We start from the raw sequence: 27879 nt of genomic DNA, 5'->3' as shown, positions 1-27879 counted from the left end.
TGTCTTAAAATTATAAATAATTATAAAAAGTTTAACGAAGCATTGTTTAAATTAAGGTATTTAAATGGCTAATTCCAAAAAGTCTTTATTAAACAAAACCTGAATTGATAATACTACTAATAAAAAGTAATTTTGTAACAGAAAAACTATTGGTAGCCAGCCTCCCCTGCCAACTTGCTTCTAAAAGACTGTTTCTGGTATTACATACTACTAAGTATTTAAAGTGAAGAAAAGTTCATTATTTTAACAAGCTTGTTTAGTGTTGATGGCAATTATATGTTGTAGAAAGTTTGCCTGGTAACTTAATATGTGAGATATATGGAATGTGTTTTTATTGTTAAGGAAGCAGGAGATGATTTTGTCCTAAGATAAAATGATTGATTATTGGAAAGAGTAGAGTGTGGGACAAAACCTGAATGAATACGGAAAGTGTAGAAGGTTTGTGGAAGAGAAATTCTTATGATTCAAATTGAGTAAGATTTGATGGGTCTGTCTATAAAGTTTTTAAAGGTTTAGTATCAAATAGTGTACTGATGCAAAGTTAAAAATGTTGTTCTTTCTCAAAGTCTCTCAAGTCATTAGTCTCTTTTAGTAAAAAATTTCCTGAATAACCAATATACAAAGAAAGTCTGTTTTATCAAAATAGCTTCTTGTGCTTTAACCTCATCATTTCCTGTGTTTGAAGAAGAAAGGGTCTTATCTCCTTTAAAAGAACAATGTTCTAGAAATCAAATCCTGAAAAGTAGCTTTTTGTTTCAAACTAACTGGAAGAAATTTGTTCCTTTACCTTAAAAGAAAAAATTAAAATAATAGTTAATTTAATGTTATAAGTCAAATGAAAGGTGTTTAAAAGTGTTCAAATTGTTAAAATTTAAATATGCAGTGATATATGTAAATAAATATTCTTGGAGCCCAAATTAAACTGAGCAGGATGAAAAGAGTCTTATAAAAGTCTAATTATAAGAACTATTTTTAAAAAGCCTCCTCTCTGCAAAAGTTTTAAGGGCAGGACTAAGTGTGACATATTGAACCTATCTACTAAACTGAAAAATTAGGAATCCGTTTACCCTGTAATTTCCCAGTTTGAACCTTTAACAGCCATAAAATAAAAGTAATTAACAGTTCTGTTAACAAATTTCAGTAAGTAAATGTTGGAGATTTGAACCCGAAGGGTATCAGAAATGAAAGAAAGAGAAAAAGAGGGGAGGAAACAAATAAACAAAAAACTAACAAGCTGGGATCGGAGGTCTGCGAGTAATGACTCCTCAAACAACTTTATTTTCTACATGTGGCATTATATATACTCAAACTATAGAGATAACAAGCAGTGTAACTACACATTAACAAGACTCATAAATTAAAGAACTTATCTCAAAGTACAAACATTCAGTATTCCTTTCAAACTACACAGTGTGTTTACTCATATTTCTCCCTGCCCCGGACAGCTCTATCCTGTTAACTTGAAAAGCTTAATTGCTGCATTCCTATGTTGTTGTTTTTTTAATTTTTTTAATTGATTTTGTAAAAATATTACATTACAAAAAAATATATGAGGACCCCTTCAACCCCACCACCCCCACCCCACCACTCCCCCCCAGCAACACTCATTCCCATCATCATGACACATCCATTGTTAAAGGTGTAGCCATGAAAACTGCATGTCTCCCTTTCTAAGACCACCATGCCTCAGTTTCCAACAAGTAAAAAAGTCCATAAAAACTATGGAAAAATCTTTCCGGGATTATAATTAAACAAATTAAGCAATTATATAATGTGTTTTAAAACCTGGTAGTCTGTTTGCTTTTGAAAATTATTCATTTTCATAACTTAAACAAAAAAGTTTTAGCTTCCTGTAAAGAAAAAAAACATTCCTTGCATAAACTACAGTTGTTTCAATTTTGTGTAGCCTGAGTGTAATCTCCCTCAGTTTATGAAGTGCCCATTAAATAAACTGACATTGTATGTACAGGGTCTTTTGAGTAATAAAAATTATAAGTTTATGTTAATAAAATTAAGCTAAAGAAAAAAGATTGTGGATGTGCCCTCTTAAATAAATAAAGTAAATTTCTTTGGTTAGTAATTATAATTTAATAAGTTTATTGAAATATAAGGTAACTGATCAGTGTGGTTATGGTCAATTATAAAAAGTTCGTAGAACATCTCCCAAGCTGAAAATGTTTAAATAATTATAGTTCTAAAAGTCATTGTTAACTAAAAATTTGATTGATATTGGTTGCAAAGAATAACTTCATGATAATAAAACCTGTTTGAAAGCCACCTCAAGGTGCATATTTAAATAAATAGTAATAAAAAATTATCTTGATTCTATTGAGAATCTTCTGTTTTCACTTTAACAATGAAAAATAGTTTTTCCCTCTATTACTACAATAAAATACCTACTATTATCTTAATAGTAAAATTGTATAAGTAAACAGTCAATTGATATATAATGTGTTGCACTGAATTGTTTAAAATATATAAAAACAAGGAATAAACTTTAACATTGTCAAACTCTTTTGTGCATTCAAACCAGGCCTTGAATATATTACAGGTTGCCTCTCCATGTGAGTTATTGGCTAGGCTGGACACTGACCCCTCCATTAGAAAAATTTGCTATATGAGCCTCTGGTTTTGCTCCTGAAGTAAATGGAAACTACGTTGCAGTTTCAAGCTCCTGCAGCAACCTATAATGACTCAGTATAGCCAAGTGTACAATTGATATCGCCTCCAAATGACACTGTTCCATAGTGCCAGAGAGCACTATGCACCAGGCTAGTAAAATACTAGAAACTCTCTCTAAAATCAACGATGCTGCAACTTGTTCACTGTGTGAAGAACATGCTAAGCAGAGCGATGATACCAGGATACTGTAAGTAAAACTTAAGCACAATTGGCATTATGGCCTGCTCCCCTGGAGAGATAACATGTAAAGTATTACAAACCTAAAACTTAAACCTATTAATTGCAACTCTGAATCATTATGCATTAAATAATACATTAGTTAATATTAAATGCTGTACTTTTATCCTGTACTAAATATATGCCTAATAATTATCACTTCCACAGCTAAAAACTAAAAAATTTCCAACTTAGTGTACTAATCCTAAATAAAACCAATTGCCCAAAGGGTGCCAGTTCACCAGGAGCATCTGACAGAGCACATGAGTGTCAATCATTAAACAGCTTGAAATGTGTCTTCAAAGCTAAGTATCTATTACTATTTCTCTCTGAAAATAAATAACTTAAAAAGCTTTTAAAAAGGAGTGCCATCTTTATAAGTACCTAACCATATCTACCTTTGTAATCCAATGTCCTCTTTTAAAAACAAGTATTCCAAAATTTTAATTAAGTTTGTTTCTTTCAGAATAAACATCTTATTAACCATGTGAAAACTTCATCCAACTTCATACAGAAAGCCAGATCCATCTTTCTCCAGTTAAAATAAGAGTTTTACACCTTGTTAAGTAATGACTACAGCCCATGGCCAGCAGGAAGCAGTTACAGAAAAGAAATCGTCTCCCTTCAGCACCCCTTTAAGATTAAAGGTGTAAACTCTTTAAAGGTAAAACAAAATTAATAGATGGATCTGGAGCCTGACTGGAAATCCACGTGAGTGTCGGTGGCCCCAGGATGACTGCAGGACAGTCCCCAGCCCCGGGATTCTGCTGTCCAGAATACAAACTTCTAAACTTCTGCTAACACCTGCAAACACATTGCAATTATAAATGGGACAAATCCAGACAAATTCTGGGTGTCTGTTGCCCCTCCGGGAACTTAGTTTGCCTGCATCTCAAGTCTAACCCCTTATAGTCTCCCCAACTCCAACAACTTCTGCGTACTAATAAATATAATCCCCCAGGTTTATTACTATGCAGGGCTAAAGGGCAAGAAGCTCTTTAACTTATTAGAAATTCCAGAACCAGGTCACAAATATATAAGAGGGCCCCCTTCCTTGTTCTGCTGCTAGTGAGTCTAGGGGTAGCCGGCTCCGTCGCAATAAAATCAGCAGCCCTAGTGAAAAGAAACAATGACTTAAACACCCTGTCCTCCTTAGTTACCCAGGACATTAAAAACCTTAAATATCAAATAAGCCATCTGGAACAAGTCTTAAACTCCCTCCCTGAAGTAGTTCTCCAGAATATTAGATTACTGTTCCTCTGGCAGGGAGGCCTATGTGTAACCCTAGGCAAAATCTGCTGTGTTTATGCTAACCACTTGGGAGTTACAAAAGAAAGCCTAGCCTTAGTTCACAGGTGATTAGAAGAGCATGAAAAAGCCCAGGAAATGCCTGCCAACTGATATCACGCCTTTTTAACTGGTCCCCTTGGCTCACGACCCTCATCACTGCTTTAGCAGGGCCCCTGCTTATCCTCCTTGTACTGCTTAGCTGCAGCCCATATATAACCTGTAATTTTAAAAAATTAGAACAAAAAAGATTCCAAACTGTTAAACTTATGGTTTTAAATGCCCCCTACCGGTTAGTGCCTACCCACAAAGAAATTCAAAGATCTGAATTACCATAAAGGAAAGGGAGAGATGTAAGGGTAAGGCCACTTTGGAAAAATAGGAATAGAACTACATTAAGAAATAAGGAGAGTGCCAATAAATAACTTAGGGCGGCCTGTAAGGAGAGTGCCAATAAATAACTTAGGGCGGCCTGTAAGGAGAGTGCCTATAAATAACATGGGACTGCTCACAAGAAGAGGCTTTTCAAAAGGAAAAAATTAGATATGCTATCTTCAGCTAACCGCAGTGTTCTGCTTCTGTGCCAGCTTGCTTGCTCGCTTATTAGTAGACGCCCCCCTTCCTAAAAAGCTATAAAACCACCCCTTCCCTGAGACTCGGGGCTGTTCTCTCCTCTGTGTAGGATGAGGCAGCCACCACGCAGCTAATAAAGCTCTCAATTGGAACTTTATTCAAAGTCTGAGTCTGGTCAATATCACTGGTCTATAACAGTATTTTATATTTATGGAAAATCAGTTGAGAGTTCAGAACATTAGAAAAGAAACCCTGGTTAATAGTGACAGTTCAGTTGAAAGCAACTCAACTGAATCTCAATGGTAAAGATTCCACTGATGGAGCAGAATTTCCCGAAGGGCGATGCTGATATCAAAACTGAACTTGGTGGAGCTTAGGCTGTCAGACATATCAGAGCATGACGCCTTTCCTTGTGAGCTGCACCCGCGGCCTTAGGCCTTAGTTTGCAGCGCTGTTTCTGGTTCCACGACTATGGACTGGATCCTCACCAGGCCTCTTCTGGGTGAGTTGCTCTGGCAGCTGACCTTGCAGGGGCGCGCAGCCCTCATATCCTGCTCCCACATGTGGAACGCAGGAATCTGAACACAGCCTTGGCCCCCAGGCTCAGGGAAGCTTCCTGTTGGGTGGGTTCAGGAATTACACTTTCCTGCCAGCTGCAGATCCTGAGTTGTGCCCCATGGACACGGTGTTGAACCCAGTTCTACAATCTCCTGAATTGCCCTTTTATCCTTCAAAGAATAAACCATGAATCTTCCAAAACTGCTCATGTGACTCTCAGTAGGGCCTAATTTAAGACCCTGATTTAAGAATTGTTCTCTTGAAGCAGGCTAGTAAGATAGCGAAACAGACAGACCTGGAACCTGGTAAGAAGTCCACGTGTCATTTAGTACCCACTCCCCAGGTGGCTGCTGGGAGACCCTCACGAGATTCTGCCAGTCAGAATGAGATTTCTCCTGAAAACCAGGAGAAGCACCAGATATTCCCAGGACTTCATCTTTGGGCCCCCCTAGGTGATTGATAGGTGGGGTAATCAATTAAAACAGCAAACAGCTGGGACTCCTCCTTTGTCATTAGCAAATGTGTGGAATTATTAATGGTTTAAAAAGCAGGTGCAAACATATTTTGCTCACTCTTGCCTATGCCTGATTCCAGGGCCTGTCATGGTGCTGGTCTGTGTGCCTGTTCTTGCACTCTGGGCATGGCTATCGTTGTATTTCCCGTGCCATAGTGGCCATGCAATAAAAACCTGGGTACTTATACTCTACAATGGGAAACTGCAGTCTATAAATCAGTCCTCTTTATCACTCTTCAACCCCTTCCTCTCTACCTGGGATTGATGATCTATTATTTTCTCCCATTTCTCTTCTCACCATTCCTTAATAAATTACTGGCCTAACAAAATTGATGTGCTTTTGAAATTCATTTCTGTAGCAGAGTCAAGAACCTAGACAACATCCAGTTACACTCTTCCCCATTTCTGTGCAAAATATACCCTGAGGATTAGTGTCATTCGAGTATATATCTCTGGAATTTGCCTGGAAAAAATGGCAGCTACTGGATTCTGTTCAGAAGTGCCTGTATGTGCACTGATGTTGGAAAACTACAACAATTTAATATCAGTGGGATATCATGGTACCAAACCTCATTTAATCTTCAATTGGAGCAAGGAGAAAAGCCATGGATAATAAATACCAGCATTTCCAGTCAGAGCTGTTCCGAAGGCTGTTAAGAATGATACTAGATGGGAAGCAGACTTGGCCCAATGAATAGGGCATCTGCCTACCACATGGGAGGTCTGCGGTTCAAACCCCGGGCCTCCTTGACCCATGTGGAGCTGGCCCATGCACAGTGCTGATGCACACAAGGAGTGCCCTGCCATGCAGAGGTGTCCCCGTCATAGGGGAGCCCCATGTTCAAGGAGTGCGCTCTGTAAGAAGAGCCACCCAGTATGAAAGAAAGTGCAATCTGCCCAAGAATGGTGCCGCACACACAGAGAGCTGACACAAGACATGCAACAAAAAGAAACATAGATTCCCGGTGCCACTGATAAGGATATAAGTGGTCACAGAAGAACACACAGCGAATGGACATAGAGAGCAGACAACTGGGGGGAGGAGGAGGGGAGGGAAATTTTAAAAAATAAATCTAAAAAAAAAGAATGGTACTAGAAAAATCAAGATGAGGTTGAAAGAGGCTATGCTTAAAATACTTTTGGAAAACCTCATCTGAGCACAAGCCATGTTTTCTCAAGACAAAAACTCTAAAATATAACAAACATAGGAAATATTTGACACAAAACTCTAGCTCTGTCAGAAGTTATGTAAGAAATAACCCTGATAAGTTTCATGGATATGAGGAATGATATTTTCTTAAGAATCAAAGACTTCATGTAGTAGAAAAAACTGTGTATGTAGTAAAAATGGGTAAGCTGTTGGTTGTAAGTCACAGTTCATTGTACAACTCTGAATTCATAAAGGAGAGAGACCTTATAAATGTACCAAATGTGAAAGAGCTGTCAGTGCCAAGTAAAATCTTAGTGCTCATCAGAGAGTTCATACTGGAGAAAAACACCATGCACGTAATGAATGTGGGAAAGTCTTCTCTTTTAGGTCACAGCTCATTGTCCATCAGGAAGTTCATACAGGAGGGAAACCCTATTGCTGAGTGAATGTGGGAAAGCCTACAGTCAGTAGTCACCATTGGTTGTACACCAAAGGAGTACAGGGCTTTAGGAGTAAGTCATATCTCCTTGTACACATCAGAAGGCATACAGGAGAGAAAACTTATCAATGCAGTGACTGTGGGGAAGCCTTCAATATGAAGACACAACTCATTGTGCATCAGGGAATTCAAAAGAAATAGTCCTCATGAATGCAGTGAATGCAGGAAAGCCTTTGGTAGGAAGGAACAGTTCACTGCACACCTGAGAGCTTATGCTCAGGCTTAATTCAGAGAATTCATGTCAAAAACACCTTATAGTTTGGATTACTCAAAACGGCATTATCCCATTGAATGTGTTATATGAAGAGTCATGCTCAAGATTTGAAGGTATGCTTTTCAAAGTGGAGAAAATCTCCATTATAAATGCTAGACTTTCATGGTAGACTACGAAATTTGTGTTTTACATGTAAATGTAGCAATGGTACAAGAAACATCAAGGAAAATATTCTGAAGTTATAGGGTATTTAAAGAGAATTTCCAGAATAACCTTAAATATCTTTTTAAGAGTTTTTAATATTTTATTTTTGAATATAACTTTAACCATGTATTTGATAGTTTGTGGAGTAACACCTGCCAATATTCTCCATATTAAATGCAAAATTTCAACAACATCTTTTTATCTCTATTATTATAATTTATAAGTAAAATAACATAGCTTAAATGGAAGGATATAGTTTCATTCCAAATAACTTTTTTACTTCTTATTCAGTAGTCTACATAATCATGTTTGGCAGTTGTTAGAGGGCTGTATCTTAATAGCTGATTATAATGAATATCTATAATATTTTTGCATTTCAGTATTGTTCTCCATTCATTGGAGAAATATTGTTTGCATCCTTGTAATAATGTCTTCCAGGTTGTCCATAACAATAGCCAAAGGTGAGCATTATGCCCATTGCATTTTCAAGGAGACTCTCCTCCAGAATTTTGAGTCTGCAGCTTCATTTCACATGAATCACCTTTTTCCTTGTTTTTCCAAGTCAAAGCTTCAGCCAACCTTTCCACCATCTGAGAGGGAAAGAAAGAGCTGAATGATCTCACTTCTCCACATCCCAGCCACATGCAAGTGACCCTCTGGGTCAGCAAGGCACATCATGAACTCAAACTCACAGCCCCTCATCAGCCTGCATACTGCCATTATATGTGTAACTCTCTTGTAGCCCTTTGCAGAGAAGGCCCATGGGACAGGCCCCAGAATCAGACACACTCACATCTGGTCACAAAAGGAGCTGTGAAGGTATGGGATGTTGTGGTGTCTGGGGAGAGAGAGTGGGAGTGTCAGACTCCTCCCTGTGGCCAGCACATGCTCCTGTTACAAGTAATGGGTCACACACAGAGCAAACTGAATTGGGGTGAAAAGGGGAACAGCCCAGGAGGAAGGGAGTGAGGGGAGAACTGTGAGCAGGCTCCAGGAATAGAACTTCCAGGATTCAACATCAATAACAGATCCAGATACTCTACTACAGACTGCATGACACTAAGGAGTGAACATTTGAGTTTTGTCAGCATGGATTTTAGGGGTAAATATTTAGTGTAACATTCCTAAATTTGCACAAATCATAGGTGTACAGTTCAGTGAATGCTTAAGAATAATATACCTGTGCGACAAGTACCCACATCAAGTAACAAAACACCACCAGAATCCTAAAAGCCATATTAGACCCTCTGTCAAATACTAATCAAGGGGGTCCCACTAACCCTACTTCTAGTACCCTGACTTGTGATGTAATTTTGCCCATTTTTTCACTTTATATGAGGGGAGTCATGTGGCAGGTACTCATTTTCATCTGGCTTTAAAGGAAAAAGAAACAAATCCCACAGACTGATGGAGAGTAGAGTTTGCAGCAATACATGGCCTAGAATGCGTGCCTGTTAAGAAATGACTCATATGGACATGGATGCCCACTACACTTCTACCAAACATGCTGTGCAATGACCCCTTCTTCAGTGTGCCTTAGGATTTCTTCAGTGACTCAAGTGCTACTCATTTGTGTTTCTTGGGATGGCATCCTTCTCAGGGATGTGACATGTGTACTTATTCCACAGTAAACATAGGAAATTTTAATTCATACCTTCTGGTTGCATTTTACCCTAAATGCACCCAGATTCTGCCTCATATAAATGGCATAGTTATGAACTCTTTGGTAGTAGTGGACTGGGGACTTCATGGTTTGTGTGGTCAGAAAATCTCAAAGCCTGTGGAAAACACCCTCAAATCCTGAACATGGATTTTGAGACTCCCAGTAATTGACCTTCTAGATTTGGTAGGAAGCAACATGATTTTGCTATAAACAGGATTATAGGTGTGTGACAGAGAGTGGACCATCAAGCATGTTCTCCTATTCCTCTGCTGAGGAAAGAATTCCTGAAGCTGGATGGCATCAATGAAACTAGCCACTAAGTCAACCCAGAAAGTCCTGTGGGAGCCACTAGCCCAGTGTACTGAGCTAGCTAAAGGATGTGTAATTTCAAGCATTGCAGTGAGAATTTTATGTCCAATGAAAACATGTCAAGAAAATATTACAGGATTGAAAGGACCAAAGTCAATTAATGGAGATGTTTAAAATATTTTAGAATCTAGTATTAGAAATTAAACATCAGCTAAACTTAGTCTCAATTATTCAGACTTACTGGTTGCTACATAAAATCTTGTAAAGAAGGGAGCAACATTGGGAATATAATGGGAATTTAGAGGTAGTGTCTGGCCACACAAATGAGGGAGAAAAGGGAACTTATAACACTTAGTGAAGACACCAGATACTTGAGGTGAAGTATATCTGGAACTCAGTCCTGTGTTCAAGTAGATTGGATAAAATATTTTTTAAAAGGCAAAAGGAAAGGGATTAGTTCATATCAATATCACACCAGGCTAAAGTATTTTGTGTACCTTTGTTTTATACTAGAAATTTTGTATGCAATATACTTAGCCCTTTAAAATTTTTAAATCCTGAGAAAATTTAGGGAAAGCAAAGGATGCAGAACCATCATGGACAGAAGACCCAAGATGCTGAAAGAGTCAGAAGTTCTATCCCACAGGGCAACTAATAACAGGAATCAGTAGATTCCTCCATATTATAGAAGCTGTTGCCCTTTCTCCACTGGCAAGGTGGTCGCCTTGAGCCACCCACTGCCCGGCTGTAAGCAGAAGCTCCCTTTCTGAAATGCAGGGGAGGGAAGTAGTCTGGCACCAACTACAGCTGTTGATTGGCAAATTCAGCTACCTGGATTCCAAGCTTGAGCAGAGCTGAGGTTTAAATCTGCACAAGCAACCAAGGAGCCAACATCACTTGTGCTGTCTCTTCCATGGCAGCAGTGGAAGCAGAGGTGCCTGAAAAACACACTGGTGCCACAGGGGTATCCCAGGTAGGTTGGAAACCTCAGCCTCAACCATGCCCCCACCAGGAGCAAAATAAACTGAGAATTAAAGGCACAAAATAACCTTGAAAACAGGAAAAAACTGGATAAATGTGCTTCCTGCTGGGTGAAAGAGAAGATTGGAGGTCTTTAGGGTCTCTTCTCTAGATTTGTTGATATTTGGTTACAAAACCAGCCATGGTATCACTGCCCTTTTATTTCCATTCCTACTATGACTTGCTCTGCAAGACCATCCTCTCTTCCCAAACACACACACTCTCACAGCCAGAGTCATTCACACCTTTGGCCCCTACTCTGTTTTATTTGGCTTTGTGGTGACCCCCATCTAGTTTCCCATCCCAGACACTGAATCCTTCCTTCCTCAGGGAAGTTCTCTCCTGCTGTAGATCACCATTGACTCCTAGGCCCCTCCCTTCTATAAGGAAAGTTCTGGTGATGCCCATTCTCTTAGTTCATTTTTCCTTCCCAACATCCCACAGGTACTAACAATCTTAAACATTTCCTCCCTAAATCTGAGCCCCAATTTATGCAGTTGTCCAGAATCAAGCCCCCACACTTTGGACATTGCCAGCCCAACCCCCTCACCTTTCTCCAGACTTGTGTGCACAGCTGACATCTGACACTCCCTGTCAGGAATATCTCAGAAGCATCACACCCAAACTTGAACTTCTGATCTTCCCCATCAGATCACCTCAAGAAGTGATTGTAGCCATCACAGTATCACTGATTTTCAAGGTGATATTTCTTATTCCCTATATTGAGGTACAAAAAATCGTTTCATTTATCTGAGGATTATCGTGAAGGGCAAATTTGACAATGACATTTGGCAAATAAGATGACACAATACACTCAACTAGGATAATATCAGTGAAGAAAGAACCACCAACCTACATTTATATAAAGAATAAAATTGACTTTCAAGAAAGAGTTTAAATTAAGACTATTTGAGTCTGAAAATGAGAAATTTCAATGAAAAACCACACAAATAAAATCCAAATATCTCCTCATGACTGACAGAGTACTATGCATGTGATCTGTCCCATTCTTTTTCCTCAACTTCTGCCCACCCTGATCCTTGTCTAGTTTCCACAATAGTCCAACTGCTTTTGCAACAGTCACATGGCCTTGAAACATGCTTTCCCTTTGCTGGGAATGTTCTTACCTACCTTTGTATTTCCTTGGTGCTTCTCCATCCCTCAGTCTGCACCATGCCTTGACCTTAATTGCTCCAGAATTTCCTGGAGATTTCAAGACCTTCTCCCCACTTGTTTTCCTGGCAAGAACACTGAGGACAGAGAGAAGTGACATAGCTAAGGTCACCTATAGTTTAGTGGGCACCACTGAGTGAGCCAAAATCCCAATCTTCTCTAGTTCAAGCTCTAATTATGTGGCCCCTTTTCCCACTGTCTACCTGTCTGCCCATCTGCAAATTCAACCTTGCTCTTCCTTATACTCTGCAGAGACACTGACATGTAACCAAAGTAGCAGGTTTCCCTTAAACATCATTTTTTTACTTATGTGTTTCCCAGTTTACTAGATTTCTCCTTTGTTACACAAAGACAGGGCACATGTTTTGGCCATTCACATATCTCTACTTGCCATGCATGCCATAAGCATAATACTTGCTGTAGTTGCTGTGTGTATGAAAGAATGGATCTAATGTGACTCTTACCCCTCACAGAAGCAGGCCTATTGCAGGCCCCTCTGAGTGAACACAGAAGTGAGAGATGGGTGAAGAGAATTGCACAATGAGGAAAAAGTTCCTGGGGTGGAGTGATCTGCAAAACTACACATCACTTCTTCTTTGGGATGACAGGTTCCAGGCCTCGACAAATACAGTTCTAAAAAGGCTCTCAGGAGTGGCAGGGATATCCCTCTGTTGAGAACCAAGCTATGTTTGAGATATAAGGGCCTCTGAAACTCTATGACTCAGGCACCCCGTTATAGGTACATTCACAACAGCTCATATGGTCCTTGTGAGGGAGGATGAAGGAGGGTAAAGTTCTCAAGAGCCAACTGTCTCCAAATAACAGCAAGGTATACATGCTGTCTTTAAAACAGATATGTATTCTTCTGAGGTAAGAAGTTGGCAGAGTAGGGAGCTCTAGGATTCAGGCCTTCCACCAGAACTACTAAATAGGCAGTAAATTGCTCTTTCCACGTGGTGGATATTGATTCCCATTTGCCACTCTCAAAACAGGTCACCCTGGCATTCAGCTTTTGGCTAGCTCACAGGAGAAAGATAGTGACAAAACAATCCTCTTCCCTAACTAGAGGTATGTACAGCAGATCATAGATCATGGCATTTCATTGGCAACTTCAGATCATTGGGAGCCCTGGTCTAATGGTGGTCATTTTTCCAACCCACCACCAACACAAGTGGTGGTAAAGTACTTAGAGACACTGTGTTTCCTCAGGGCTGTATTACTTGGAAGGTCAAGAAATCTCAGCATTGATGGCCATGAAAGAAGTTCCTGGCATCTCTCCTGGTCCCCTCTCCAGGTAATGGTGGAGCCAGCCTGTGTCCTTCCCATGGCCCTGTTTTGACTGGGAAGAACTGACTTGGGAAACTCCCCTCTGGTGTGCCTCATCTCCTGGAATTTGACCTCTGACCAAAAGCAGTTTGAGACAATGAAATGATTGTAGGTAGCATAGTATGAGAAAACTATTATTAAGAATTGTGAACTCATAAGCTTTCTAATCAATAGTGTCTGTTGTTTCAGGCTAGAATTGTGAATAATTAACTTGCCTTTGTTCTTTGTAATGTTGTAATACTGCTATGCAGGCAATCCATTACCCAAAAAACAAATGTTTAAGAATTATTAAATACCAGACATGATATTTGCATGTCCTGTTTTGGTCCCCTGTAAAACCAAAAGCTGCAAACCTTTATGTTCCTGTTTAGTGTACCATAAATAGAATTGAAAAAGATGCCTTGAGACACGACATCATTTCTGTGAAGGGCTAACCACTGCCCACTGAATGGATCTGGTTACTTTTTTAGAAGTCATTCCTCATGATTTGCAAGACTTATTGGAGTTCTGAGGTTTGGAACCCCTTAAAAGGGATGGTCCTTAGACTGCCTGTTGGAGCCTAACCCAGGGGGGGTATGCTCTACCTGGGAATGATTTTCCAATTGGGACTCTGATCAGCTGCAAAGTGGCTCCCAATTCATGTGAGAGTTCAGTTGTTGAGTTTTCCCCTGATTTGGTGAGTTGTTGTATATACTTTCATTCATTCCTAATGAATGTCTCTAATTCATTGTCTCTGGTTTCTCAATTGTTATAATTATATAATATAACATGAAACTCATTTGATTGAATAAAGCTGCCTTTGCTTCACATGTAGAGTTGCTGCCTCTTCCTTAGCAGAACAGAGGTAGACAGTCAGAGGCAAAGGCTCACCTACTTTAAACACCCAGAAGAGGGAGGTCAATATCCTGGGAAATAGAGGGACATGCAAATTCCTATAAACAGGAGAATGCCAAAACAAGCACAAGTCCAGGACTACACACAGGTCTGGGAAAGACAGGGAGGATCCTGTCAGAGCATTGACTTGGAGAAACATTCCAGATAGGATGGCTGAAGCTCAAGAAAAATCTGGCTTATTGCCAGCTGGTTACACAATCAGGAAAGAAATAGATATCTAGGGAATAAATTCCAGAGTTAAGATTTTAAAATAGTAAAATTGACAGTGTGAATCAAAAGGTACAAGATAAAGAAACAAGCAATGATGGCCCATCCAAAGGCAGACTTTGAAAAGTGATCGTAAAAACGCTCAAGAAGGTGAAGGAAAATACAGAGAATGAATGAAAGGATATCAGGAAAACAAGTAATAAGCAGTATGAGAATGTTAGCAATGAGACAAATTTTTAAAAGGAAACAAAGAAATTGCTGGAGTTAAAGTCCTCAGTTGAACTGAAATGAAAAATTCCCAGAAGAGTTTCAAGATCAGATTGGAGCTGGCAGAAAAAAGAATCAGCAAACATAAAGACAATTTAAATCAGTCACTCAAAGAGGAGAAAGAAAAGATAATTATAAAAAGCTAAAATAGCCTAAGACCTGAGGCACCATCAAGCATATTTATATATGTACTATGGCAGTCCCAGAAGAAGAAACAGAGAAAGCGGTAGAAGGAATACTCAAAGAAATTATGACAGAGAACTTCCCAAACTTAGGAAAATACTTGAATTATGCACATGCAAGGAGTCCAGGGGACACCAAATAGGATAAACATGAAGAAAAACAGCCATTAACATATTTATCACACTTTTGAATGAAAGGACAGGGACAGAGTTCTGAAAACTGCAAGAGAAAAGCAATGTGTTATGGACAAGCAAGTACCAGTTAGACGTAATGCCAACATCTCATCAGGAACCATGAAGACAAGAAAGTGAAGGACTGAAATACTTAAAGAGATGAAAGAAAACAATTGAAAACCAATACTTTCATATCTGGTGAGAATTTGTTTTAAATATGAGGAAGAGATTAAGATATTCTCAGATAAACAAAAGCTGAGGAATTTCATCAGAGCTTGACCAGCCTTGGAAACAATGGCAAAGGAGCTCTTTAGACTGAAAGGGAAGGACACAAGGTGATGACTCAAAGTGGCATAAAGAAATAAGGACCTCCAGTAAAGGGAACCCTTTGGGTAATTATGAATGCCAGTATTATTGTACTGTATTGTTTGGTATGGAGAATAATAATAAAGCCATCATTTTGGACATACAATGTACAAAGATACACATGGTAACAAATACAAAAAAGTGAAGGGAATGGATGGTTTTAGGAAACGTATATGTATTTCCTCCTGAAGTCAAGTTGGTATCAAAATAAAATAATAGCTATATATTTAGGATGTTAAATTTTAACCCCATGATAACCACTAGAAAAATATATGAAAAATAAATCCAGATAGAAAAGAGAAGGTGCTCAATATGGTACAGCACACACACACACACACACAATCAAACAAATATAAATGTAGACATTAATGGGAGAATCGAAGGACAAAAAGGTGTAAGATTTACAAATTGCAAAAGAAAGATCTATATTATCACTAGTGACTTTAAATGTAAATTAATAATTTCTTCAGTCAAAAGGCAGAGGTTGGCAGAATAGATTAAAAAGCATGACACATCTATACACTGTCTGCAAGAAACAAATTCAAAAATACAAGTACCGTGAAAGTGAAAAGATGAGGAGTGGATGTGGCTCAAGGTGTTGAGTGCCAACATTCACATGGGAGTTCCTATGTTCAGTTCCTGATGCCCCTCAAAAAACAAAAACAAACAAAAAGTAGAAACTAAAAGAAAAAACCAGCTCAGGGAAGCCAATGTGGATCAGTGGTTGAGCACCAGCTTCCCATTTATGAGGTCCCAGATTCAATTCACAGACACAGAACCTAAATATAAAATAAAAATAAAATAAAAAAGTAAAAATAAGATAAAATATTGCTAGCTTACTACTAGAAATTAGTACCCAGTAGTGTCACTATCACTTTGTTTTAAATATTGCTATGATTTTCTTATCTCCTTACACAAGTAAAGGCTGCCTACATTCACCTTCGCATGGGAAAGCCAACAATGAACTTTTGCAGTGCTTCCCCAAAGCTATATGCATAGGTCAATCATCTCTCATGACCTTGTGGCAAAGAATCTGACCATATGGACGAAAACTTCTGGCTGTAACCCTATGTCATTATATTGATGATATTATATTAACCAGTAATTCTCTGTCAGAGTTAAAAGAAATATCAGAGACAATGGTATCATATCTTGAGATCCTAGGATGGGCAAAAAAATGGGACAAGCTGCAAGGTCCCTACTGCTCTGTCAAATGCTTAAGTATTGTTAAAGTACAATATTTTGCCACCCACAAAATGCAAAACAATTAATGTCCTTTCTGGGGTTGTAGAGGTATTAGAGACCCTTCAGGGAAGCGGACTTGGCCCAGTGGTTAGGGCATCCGTCTACCACATGGGAGGTCTGCAGTTCAAACCCCGGGCCTCCTTGACCCATGTGGAGCTGGCTCATGTGCAGTGCTGATGTGCGCAAGGAGTGCCGTGCCACGCAGGGGTGTCCCCCACATAGGGGAGCCCCACGCTCAAGGAGTACACCCCGTATGGAGAGCCACCCAGTGTGAAAGGAAGTGCAGCCTGTCCAGGAATAGCACCACACACACGGAGAGCTGACACAACAAGATGATGCAACAAAAGAAACACAGATTCCTGAACCTCTGACAACAACAGAAGCAGACAAAGAAGAAGACGTAGCAAATAGACACAGAGAACTGACAACTGGGGCAGGGGGGGGGTTCGGGTTAAGGAGAGAAAAATAAATAAATAAATAAATCTTTAAAGAAAAAAAGAGAGATCCTTCATTCAGCTCAGATATTAAAACTGATTGTATGTGTTAATCAGGAAAGGTTGTGCATGGGGCTGGGAGCAACCCCTGCAGACTACTTTTGAAGAAGTAATGAGGGCAATAGCACTAGCTAAAACATTATGGGGATTACCCCTGACTTACCCTGTAAATTGGATGTGGCCAGTACTGATATTGGCTTTGGGTGGGGTTTATGTCACAGGCAATATTCTAAACAAGCACCCCTTAGGTTTTAGTCACAGTTGTGGAAACATTTGGTTCACCTTCCTCAGCTTGAACTTCTGCATTATACACTCCAAAGAGACTTTTGATAAGGACTTCAGAGTAAACGAGGCAACTATTATTGGAAACTGGAGGAAAGGTGAACTGTGTCTTAAAGTCACAGAGAACTTAGCAACATTGGCTCCTGATATTATATGGAAAGCAGAATTTGAAAACTATGAGCTTGGACATTTAGTCAAGATTTCCAAACAAAATATGGAAAATATAGCCTGGTTTCTCTTTGCAGCATATAACAAAATATTAGACAAAAGAGATAAGATGATAACTGAATTGTTGGGCACAAAGAAAACAGAAACTGATTCTGGAAATTCCAAACCTTTGGACATCAGATGATAGTGCCCAGGTTAGGATTTAGCTTGTAAGTCAGGACTGAAAATGCAGCTATCCAGAAAAAAGTTGTGGAAAGATTTATGGTCTGATGGCTTGGACTGCAACTTCTTAGATGCTAAACCAACAAGTTTTATGTGAGAGCGTTTAAGAAAACCGCTGTCAGCATGGACTAGAAGGACAGGGAGGGGATATATGAAAGGGGGAAATGGCTTTAAAGGGAAAACCATGAAAGCTGAGGTGTGGAATTAAGACATCTCCTTGGGCCAAGAGAGGAAAGTGACCAAGGTTTACAGCGAAGGGGCATTTGCCTGGGCAGTTGAAGAGGGCGAGTGGTCTGGCCCACTGTTCAGGGAGAGTTTTGCCATACCAGGCAAAGAGGATTTGAAGCACATTCCTAAAGAGTTGGGGAGAGGGAGGTCTGGAGCTTTGTTACCACCCAGATGCTGGATGAGGGTGGAAACAAGAAAACAGCCATTGGGTGAGCCTGTGGGAAGAGTGGGTCCCCATAAGACCCTACGAATGAGAAGAAACCATCATCTTGAGAATGACTCTCACACTTTGAAATCTAATTGAGTATTTATGCCCTGCAGGTTTATGGAACTGTAGGGAAACTCATGTTTCCCTCCAAAATTCTCCTTATGGAAGTGCTAATGTTTACACTTTGTCTTTTTCCTTGTATATTGGAAGCATATAAATTGATCTGGAAGTTTAATATGTCGACAACCAGAGGGGACATTACTCCAAGACAAACTGTACTTCTAAAAATAAGTGTGATGTGATTTAGTATTTACATTGCTAACTTAAAAGATTTAATTGGGTTTTTTTTTCAAATACTGTAATTTCCTTTTTGGAATTCTGAGTGTGGAGTATGGCAGTTTGATATAATCTATGAATTCCAAAAGGAGATATTAATTATGATTGCAAACTAGTCTGTTCCTCTGGGCATGATACCCTTTGACAAATTTAAATTCAAAGACTTTACATTTACTTGATTAAATTAAGATTAGTGTTGAGGATTTGGGCCCCAACTGTATCAGAAATGAAGAAAGAGAAAAAAGAGAGAAAGAGAGAAAGAAGGAAAGAAGGAAAGAAAGAAAGAAAGAAAGAAAGAAAGAAAGAAAGAAAGAAAGAAAGAAAGAAAGAAAGAAAGAAAGAAAGAAAAGAAGGGAAGGGAGGGAGGGAGGGAGGAAAGAAAGAAAGAAAGAGAGAAAGAGAGAAAGAAAGAAAAGAAAGAAAGAAAGAAAGTTAGAAGGAAAGAAAGAAAGAAAGAAAAAGAAAGAAAGAAAGAAAGAAAGAAAGAAAGAAAGAAAGAAAGAAAGAAAGAAAGAAAGAAAGAAAGAAAGAAAGAAAGAAAGAAAGAAAGAAAGAAAGAAAGAAAGAAAGAAAGAAAGAAAGAAAGAGCTGGGATAAGGGGGTCTGCAAGTAGAGACTCATCAGACAACTTTATTGTTTACAAGGGGCTCTCTATATACCCCAGTCTACATAAGAACAAGCAGCAACATGCAGTTAACTGTCAGCATTACTCATAGTCTAAGGAATTCAAAAAATCTTATCTCAAGGTACAAAGTCTAAGTGTTCTACTTACTACAAAAGGTATGTGCTCATCTTTTCTTTCAGCCTTTAAGAGCTTCATCCTATTTGCCCCGACTCTTAGTTACCACATTCCTTAGGTTGCAAGCGTAACCATGGAAACAGCACATCTCTCCTTGCAAGACCACTGTGCCTCAGTTTCCAAGAATTAGTCCTTTGATTTGACCACATTATTAGGGCCTGCAGTGTTGACTCCCCACTCCTTTGGTGGACTTTATAAATGGATGCTCAATCAAGGACACAGAAGTAGATACACAGAGAAGATACACAGAGGAAGAGAAACAGTCCCATAGATGTGGCAATGGCCCTGGGCAGAGATTGAGACAGTCTACAGCTGACATTGCAAAGAGAACAGGGCAGCTAAGCCTGGAAAAAAAATGAGTTTCAGGAAGAGAGATGAGCCCTATACCACTCTTCAACTGACAGTGGAAGAAGCTGGACCACAGAGCCTTAAGAAGAAAGAGGAATATTGAGGCCTCACAGATATTGCCCACCATCTTCCTTCAAAATATGGCAACAGAGTTTGATAAGGAAGTAACCTTGAGTTGGACTCTTTAGTTCCCTGTAACTGTAAACTTTTATTCCAAATACATACCCTGTATGAAAGCTTTCTGGTACTTTGCATCAGCACCCCTTTGGCTGACTAATACAAGGAAACTTGACCCAAATGTGGTGGATTGATCAGCTTCCCTCTTATGCAATCTGTAAAACAGACAACCAATTGAGGTCATATTACCTTGGGCACTGGAATGATAGTTTGTTTTTAGTAGCAATATGTTTCTTGCCCAAATTGGTTAGTGTAGACACAGTGACACCAGGAATGAGGATATGGGACCAGAACATAGTGTGAACTGTAGAGAAGGATGAGCTCCAAAGAATTTCTCAGCCTGCCCAGGCTGTACAGAGAGCATAGAAGGAAGAAGGAGGCTGAAGGTCTCCCCCTTTGGAAGAGAAGTGAAGTCAGGCCCTGAAGATCTCCAGCATCATTTCATTCCAGGACCATAAAATAATAGGTCCAACTTCATCAGGTTGTTGAATAATTAGAGAGAAAATATACATAAAGTAAACATTGGAGTGCATGATACACATCAATATTCAGAGTGTTTTGCAACTTTTATTTATCCTCACATAATCCATGAGGTAAATGCCAGCAACACCTCCATGTCACAGTAAGCCATGGAGACTTGAGTCACTTATTCATCATTATAATTAACAGGGGCAGTATTTGAACCCAGATTCCTCTTTCCAAGATCTGTGGTATCCTCCACACTCTTCCATTACCACCAGGAATATAGTAACCAGGATTTGAAACATTTCCACTGACAGCTGCTATTAAATTCATTTAGCCACCCTGAATGTGTTTCCAAGGCCATGGGCAGAGGAGTAGGCCAGCATCTCCCACTTCACAGGGGAGGCACAAAGGGGATCACCTGGGCAATGCAACCACATCAAAGATGCCCTCTCCATGTGCTCTCAACCCTGTGGAAGAGTTGTTAATATTCCTATTTCAGACCAGAGGAAATGTAGAACAACTGTGGTGAGGTGACCTGTGAAGATCACAACCTGGAATGGGCATGGAATTAGTGCTCAGGCTTTCTTTCTCCAGACGGTGCAATGTCCCTGCACCTTGGGCCATGTGGATGTCACAGGGGACAAGGACTTCTGAGAAGTTACATTTCTCTGTAACTTGTACTTCAGGAGGAAGAGGGTGGTGGGCAACCCAGATGACAGAGGGGGACTGGGAGGAACAGAAGATGGAATGAGCAGGGCCTCTGCAGGAGATGCAGACAACAGAAGGCACAGAGCAGACAGAGGATGGAAGGAGCTGGTTATGGTATAGGTGACAAAGGGTACCAGAGACAAGAGGGGTGATCGAGGTCACCAGGGCATAGGGGGAATGGAGGGGACCATTGTTAGTAGAGGTAACAGAGAGGATTAGACTTGCACAAGGAAGTAAGGGGGTAGCTGTCCAGAAATTGTCCAGAAGTGTTAACTTGAAAGTGCAACCAGAACCCCCCTAGCCTGGGTAGGAGGCTGCAATAAAATGAGTGTTTGGGGAGAAAATTAAAAATAAAAACTCAGGAAATCCTCTCTACAAAATGTAAAAAGGAATGTCAGTTTTATTGAATAGGGATCAAAGCAGAACGTGATGTGCATCACAGGCAATTTGCTCAAGACAGAATTGTGTCTGAAGAATTTCCCACATTCAGCACACTCATAAGGCCTTTTTCCATTGTGAATTTGCCAATGCCAAGCAAATTTGTTCCTGTAGCTGAAAGTTTTTCCAATTCTTTGCCTTCATATGAAGGTTCTCCACATATGATGCTGCAGTGTCGCTTTACTCCATTGGGATTGAACTTGTGCTGGAGGAGGTCTGTGTTGGCCAAGACATCCACCAACTTCCCCACATGTAAAAGGCTTTCCTAACACTTTGAGTCTGTAGTTCTTCACAAATAGGGCCCGTCTACATCTCTAATGAAGTGTTTCTCTTCACTGTGCTGCTTCTGGTGTTGGTGATGGTTTGCACTGAACCAGAAATGCTTCCCACATGCATCACAAATATACAGTTGCTCTCCAGGATGTTTCCCTTGGTGCTCAGTGAGAAACAAAATGTCTTTCACAACCAGACACACATCTCATAGGGATGAGCCTTCTGGACGGATGCATGTAGCTTTGAGTCCTGCCATGTGATACTCTTTCTTCTGAAATACCTTTCCCAAAATGTTACTAATTCTCTGCCCTACAAAAACCAGAAAGCAAAAAAAAATGCTTCTGTGAAATGTACACTGTCTTTGGTGGAATGGGCAGCCCCATCAAAAATGTGTGACTGATATGACAATGTATGAATCCATTGCATCATTTTCAAGATGAGGCTGTTGAAAGGTGGACAAAGAGGGTGCTTGACAATACTGGACCTCTAAATGTCATAGAGCTATGGAGGCTTGACAAGATGAAGAACACAAGAATGGGCTGCAATGCATGAAGAGAAGCAGTGTTTCCAAATCTCTCTTCACCCAGGGACTTGGTGACATGTGAGTGCTTTGAGGAAATCTGTGTCCAAGCTCAAGAAAATGTGATTGCAATTCAAGAGTTGATGTTCAAGGAATATTTTTGGATACCCATACATGTATTGGTCATCCAAAAGGATGCTGATGAAAAGTACCAGAACTCTGTTGGGTTTTACAAGTGGTATTTATTTGCAATAAGAGCTTGCAATTACAAAGCTCTAAAGAGTCAAAAAAGATTACTTCCTTACCAAATTCTGTTGCCATGTGTTGAATCAAGATGATGAGTGACATCCTCAAGTGTTCAGCTTTCCTCTTCCCTCTTTCTTTAAGTTTTATTTAATTTATTTTTCTTCCCACACCCTTGTTGTTTGCCTTTACTCTGTTTGTCTTTCTTGTTTCTTTATTAGACACCAAGAACTGAAACCAGGATCTCAGATATGGGAAGGAGGTACCTAATCATTTGAGCCACCCCTCTTCCCTGCTTTGTTGTGTCTCTCATTGTTTTTCTTCTTGTGCCTCTTGTTGCATCACTTGCCATGACTGGCCATCATGCCAGCTCTCTGTCTTGCTTGTCCTCTTTAGAACACACCAGGAACCTCCACTCCCTAATTTGTGTCTCTCATTATGTTTGTTTTTATTCTTGTGTGTCTTGTTGTGTCAGGTTATCCCATCTGCCAATTGCACCAGCTCACTGTCTTCCTTAGGAGACACTGGGAAACAAACCAGAGACTTCACATGAGGTAGGTGGGAGCTCAATCACTTGAGCCACATCTGTTTCCCCCTCTTCCCCCTTAAGGTTCCAAGGGTCCAGCTTCTTCTGATCTCAGCTGTAGGCTGGCATAGAGCTATCTCTCTTCCTGGCACTTGTTTCTTTGTGGGTTCAGCTGCTGTGCTCTGTTCCCCAAGGTCAGCAGTAAACAATTAGGCAAATGGCTCATCACTTTTCCTGGGGCCTCTGCTATGTCTATGGAGCTATCTTCCTCTGAGTATCTTCTCTGTGTATCTACTGTACTGTGTTCTTTTTTAAAAAATATTTATTTTAATATTCCTGCCCCCATCATTGTTTGTGCCCACTGTCTTCTCTGTTCCTTGTGTGCTCCTGTGTCTGCTTGTCTTCTTTTTAGGAGGCAGCAGGAACCAAACACAGGACCTCCCATGTGGGAGGGAGGTGTCCAATTGTTTGAGACACTGCCATTCCCTGATAGTTGTGTCTCTCATAGTGTTTCCTTACAGTGTCTTTTCATTGCATCATCTTGCATCACCTTGTAGTGTTAGCTTGAGGCACCAACAAGTTGCATCAGTTCACTCCTTGCTTTAGTTCTTTAGGAGGCACCAGGAACCAAACCAGAGAACATCCATGTGCTAGGCAGGTGTCCAAGTGCTTGTACCAAATCTTCTTCCCTTCTGTATTTTCTTGATTGAATGTCCTTTTATATAGCCCAGAAAGTGTGTGGGGACTCATCCCTGCATGTTCTAATGATGTGATCAAGTCAAAGCCCTAATCATGATTTAATGAAGCAAATGTGAAGTCTTTGAGTTTAAATCAATCAAAGAGTGTCACACCCAGAGGAATAGACTTGTTTACAAAGCTAATCAATATATGTTTTGGAATTCATAAATAATATTAAACAGCTACAGCACACCTCATGGCATGCTATTTGTTAACCAAGGTGTTGGAAACTAAGGCATGGTGGTCTCACAAAGGGAGATGTGCTGTTTCCATGGCTACACTTTTAACATAGGAATGCAGTGATTAAGCCTTTTGAGTCAACAGCACAGAGCTGTCCAGGGCAGAGAGAAATATGAGCAAACGCACTTTGCAGTTTGAAAGGAATACTAAATCTTTGTACTTTGAGATAAGTTCTTTACTTTACAAGTCTTGTTAATGGGTAGTTACACTGCTTGTTATCTCGATAGTTTGAGTATATATAATGCCACATGTAGAAAATAAGGTTGTCTGAGGAGTGACTACTCACAGACCCCCCTGATCCCAGCTCTCTCTCTCTCTCTCTCTCTTTCATTCCCAATACCCTTCAGGTCCAAATCTCCAACATTTTGTGCCCAACGTGGGGCCCAAAGAAGTTAGTGATGCTTCCAAATCAGTATCGGGAACCATGGAAAAGACCTCATCAAGGGTCTTGTGCGACGTCCAAAGCAGAGTGACTCGAGTCTTCAAGATTAAGTAACATTTCCACGAAGTCATCAGGGTAATGGGTAATCAAATGGGACGTGTGGAAGCATATTTGCAAGTGTTAAAAACTTTGTTGAAAGCTAGAGGGGTACCTGTAAAAAATTGTGAGTTAATAGAATTGTTTGCTTTGTGTTTGGTTTCAGCCTCAAGGGCATAATGTTTTAAAATTGAAACAGTGGAAATGTGTAATGAAAGCTTTATGAGGAGCATATCAAAGAGGGGAATTCATTCCATTATCAGTATGGGCCTTATGCCGCCAGACAGTGGCAGCCTTAGATCCTTTACAGTCTGAAGAAGGAGAGAAAGATGAAATTACTATATTTTCTAAGCCCATAAGTAAATTTGAAATAAGAGAAATTAAATTGGAACAAGAACAGGAGCTTGAGGTGAATGGGGAACCGTCAAGTTTTCCCCTCATCCTGGTATTAGTCCTTTCATCAACAAAAGCTCAGTGAAGTGTCCTAATGAAATACCTTCTGTGTATCCAGTACAACCCTCTGCACCCACTGAATTGCCTTCTGTTACTAAGCCTAAGTTAGAAATGTTTTCAGATGTTGCCGATGCTTTGCCTTATGTTAAACAATTATCTGCTTTCCCCATAACATTACATGTGATACCACCAGATACAAATAATCTACAAGGGGGTGTCAAGTTTCATCCTGAGCCAAAAACTTTTAAACTACTGAATGGTTTAAAACAGGTAAGAATACTAAATAAAGTCCTTGTTAGTGAAATCAGCTTGTTAGAAAACTCTCTGTTGACGTGTTAACTAAGATAAGGAAACTATTCTGACAGCAACTATGCAAACCCCCTGCTGTCTACCCCTCAATGTAGCTGTGGGCTAGTGGGGGTTAATAGAGTTAAGCCACTTAAAAAAGAGAAAAACAAGGCAACATTGGTGTTCTGTTTTGTTTCCATGCTAATTCTGATTGGGTCTATTTAACCAAGATAATAAAATTATGCAAAATTTTTATCAAGGTTTAAAAAGAAATTTTCGGTTTTAAATCAATAGTTTACTCCTGAACTTCAAGTCTCAGTATAGTCTTACAGAGTAATAATCCAAAAATGTGTGTTAACGGTCTGTCTAAACTGCTAAATAAGAGCTTAGCTACATTTATGCTGCTCAAGTTATCTTAACTGATTGCTGATAACTAATAAAAATGTTTCCAAGTACAAGCTTGCATGTTACAGGCAACATGGATTCCAGAAGAAATATTAAATACAGTAAAATCTATGATATAAAATAATGGAGGTCTTGAGAACAGCTATACCAAAAAAGTAAGAAAGTAAGAATTATGAGTTAATTGTAAACTGTATGTTTCTGTTAATGTGTAGTAATTGTTTTGTGTTTGTCTGTTTGTTCAATGTCAATGTATATTATGATACCTCTGGATGGTAATATAATAAGTAAAAATTTTTTAAAGAGCTCTATTCAAATGGCCAAAAATTAAATAAGCACTTATATTAATACATAAGTTTAAATGTTAATAAGATTGCTAAAATGATAAAAATTGTAAGTCTTGATTAACAAAATTACTATAAGTCTTTTCATAAAAAGTTATTCTTGCCTAGATTGAAATGAATAGTTTATTTCTCTTCACAGGATAAAATGAAGGATGTAAAACTTAAATGAATATTAAAGAAGGTTAAAAGTTTGTGGGAATGCTGACTGAAATTTATTAAGTTTTTTCTAAAAGGTGTGTTTTGTCCTAAAGTAGGGTGGCTAATTTTCATAAACTCTTGGAACTTACATGCATGTGGCAAGTTGTAGAAGGTATTGTGATAACTTTAAGTAAGGAAATGTGTTCTGTGAAGGTAAAATTTGTCTTAATATAATTATAGTTTGTATGGTTATAAATAATTATAAGAAGTTTAATGAAGCATTGTTTAAATTAAAGTGTTTAAATGACTAATTCCAAAAATTCATTATTAAACAAACCTGAATTAATAATAATAATAATAATAATAAAAGGTAGAGACTCACAACTTGCTTCTAGGGGACTGTTTCTAATATTGCATGCTACTAAGTATTTAAAGTGAAAAAAAGTTTATTATTTTAACAAGCAATTATTTTTAGTGTTAATGGCAATTATACATTGTAAGAAGTTTGCCCGGTAACTTACATATGTGGAATGTATGGAATGTGTTTTTATTGTTAAGGAAACAGGAGACGATTTGTCTTAAGATACAATGATTGATTACTGGGAAAGAGTAGAGTATGAGACAAAACCTGAATGAATACTGAAAGTATAAAAGGTTCATAGAAAAGAAATTTAAAGTTAAATAAAATTTGATGGGTCTATCTATAAAATTTTAAAAGGTTTAGTATCAAGTAGTATACTGACGCAAAGTTAAAAATTTTGTTCTTTCTCAAAGTCTCTCAAGTGATTAGTCTGTTTTGGTAAAAGATTTTATCCTGAATAATCAGTATACAAAGAAAGTCTGTTTTATCAAAATAACTGCTTGTGCTTTAACCTCATCATTTCCTTGATGTTCCAAGAAGGAAAAGTCTTATCTCTTTTAAAGGAACATAACATTCAAACCTGCTTTCTCAAAATCAAATCCTGAAAAGTAGCCTTTTATTCCAAACTAATTACAAGAGATTTGTTCTTTTACCTTGAAAGAAAAATTAAAGTAATAGTTAAGTTTATTTAATATGTTATAAGTCAAATGGAAAGTGTTTTAAAGTGTTACAAAATAAACAGTTTTTTTTACTTTAACCCTCTGTTAATTAAAGTTGTATGAGTAAAAATTTCAAATGAGTACTTAAAAGTGTATAAATTTACCAATATTTTAGCATAATATTAAACAGAAGTACAATGTGGTTAATTATGGTTATAATTATTATAAAAAGGTATGTGTCACAGAAACAACCTCATCATAAATTAAAATAACAACACTGTACTATGCAGCAATCCCAAATATTGCTAGTTTGTTGCAAGAAGTTAATGTCCAGCTGTGTCACTATTACTTTGTTTTAAAACTTACTTAGTGTCTTCTTAGATAGGTCAAGCCAGCCTGCACTCCCCTATCTGTGGAAAGCCCAACAAAGGACTTTTACATTGCTTTTCAAGGCTGTGTGCATAGCCCAACCATCTCTCCTGGTATGGTGATAATAATCTGGCTGCATAGAAAAAAATCTGTAGCTGAAACCCTACTGATGACATTAACCAGTAATCCTTTTTTTTTTTCAGATTAAAAGAAACATCAGAGACAATAGTATCTTAAAAGCCTAAACTAGG

The 27879-nt window shown here is 38.9% G+C and overlaps 1 long non-coding RNA gene across 1 annotated transcript in view; it reads right to left on the bottom strand.

Annotated features, from left to right (window-relative positions):
- Positions 1-1255: 1255 nt before the first annotated feature.
- The window catches only part of LOC139436895 (uncharacterized), a 126786-nt gene continuing 100162 nt past the window's right edge, over positions 1256-27879 (bottom strand). The window contains exons 2-4 of the long non-coding RNA XR_011646419.1: positions 12021-12139; positions 11440-11606; positions 1256-8487 (exon numbers count right to left, since the gene is read on the bottom strand). This is a non-coding gene — a long non-coding RNA (uncharacterized lncRNA). The remainder of the gene's footprint in view (positions 8488-11439; positions 11607-12020; positions 12140-27879) is intronic.

This window comes from Dasypus novemcinctus, chromosome 18 (assembly GCF_030445035.2).
Source record: "Dasypus novemcinctus isolate mDasNov1 chromosome 18, mDasNov1.1.hap2, whole genome shotgun sequence".
NCBI lineage: Eukaryota > Metazoa > Chordata > Mammalia > Cingulata > Dasypodidae > Dasypus > Dasypus novemcinctus.
This window is presented reverse-complemented; position numbering and strand designations above follow the sequence as displayed.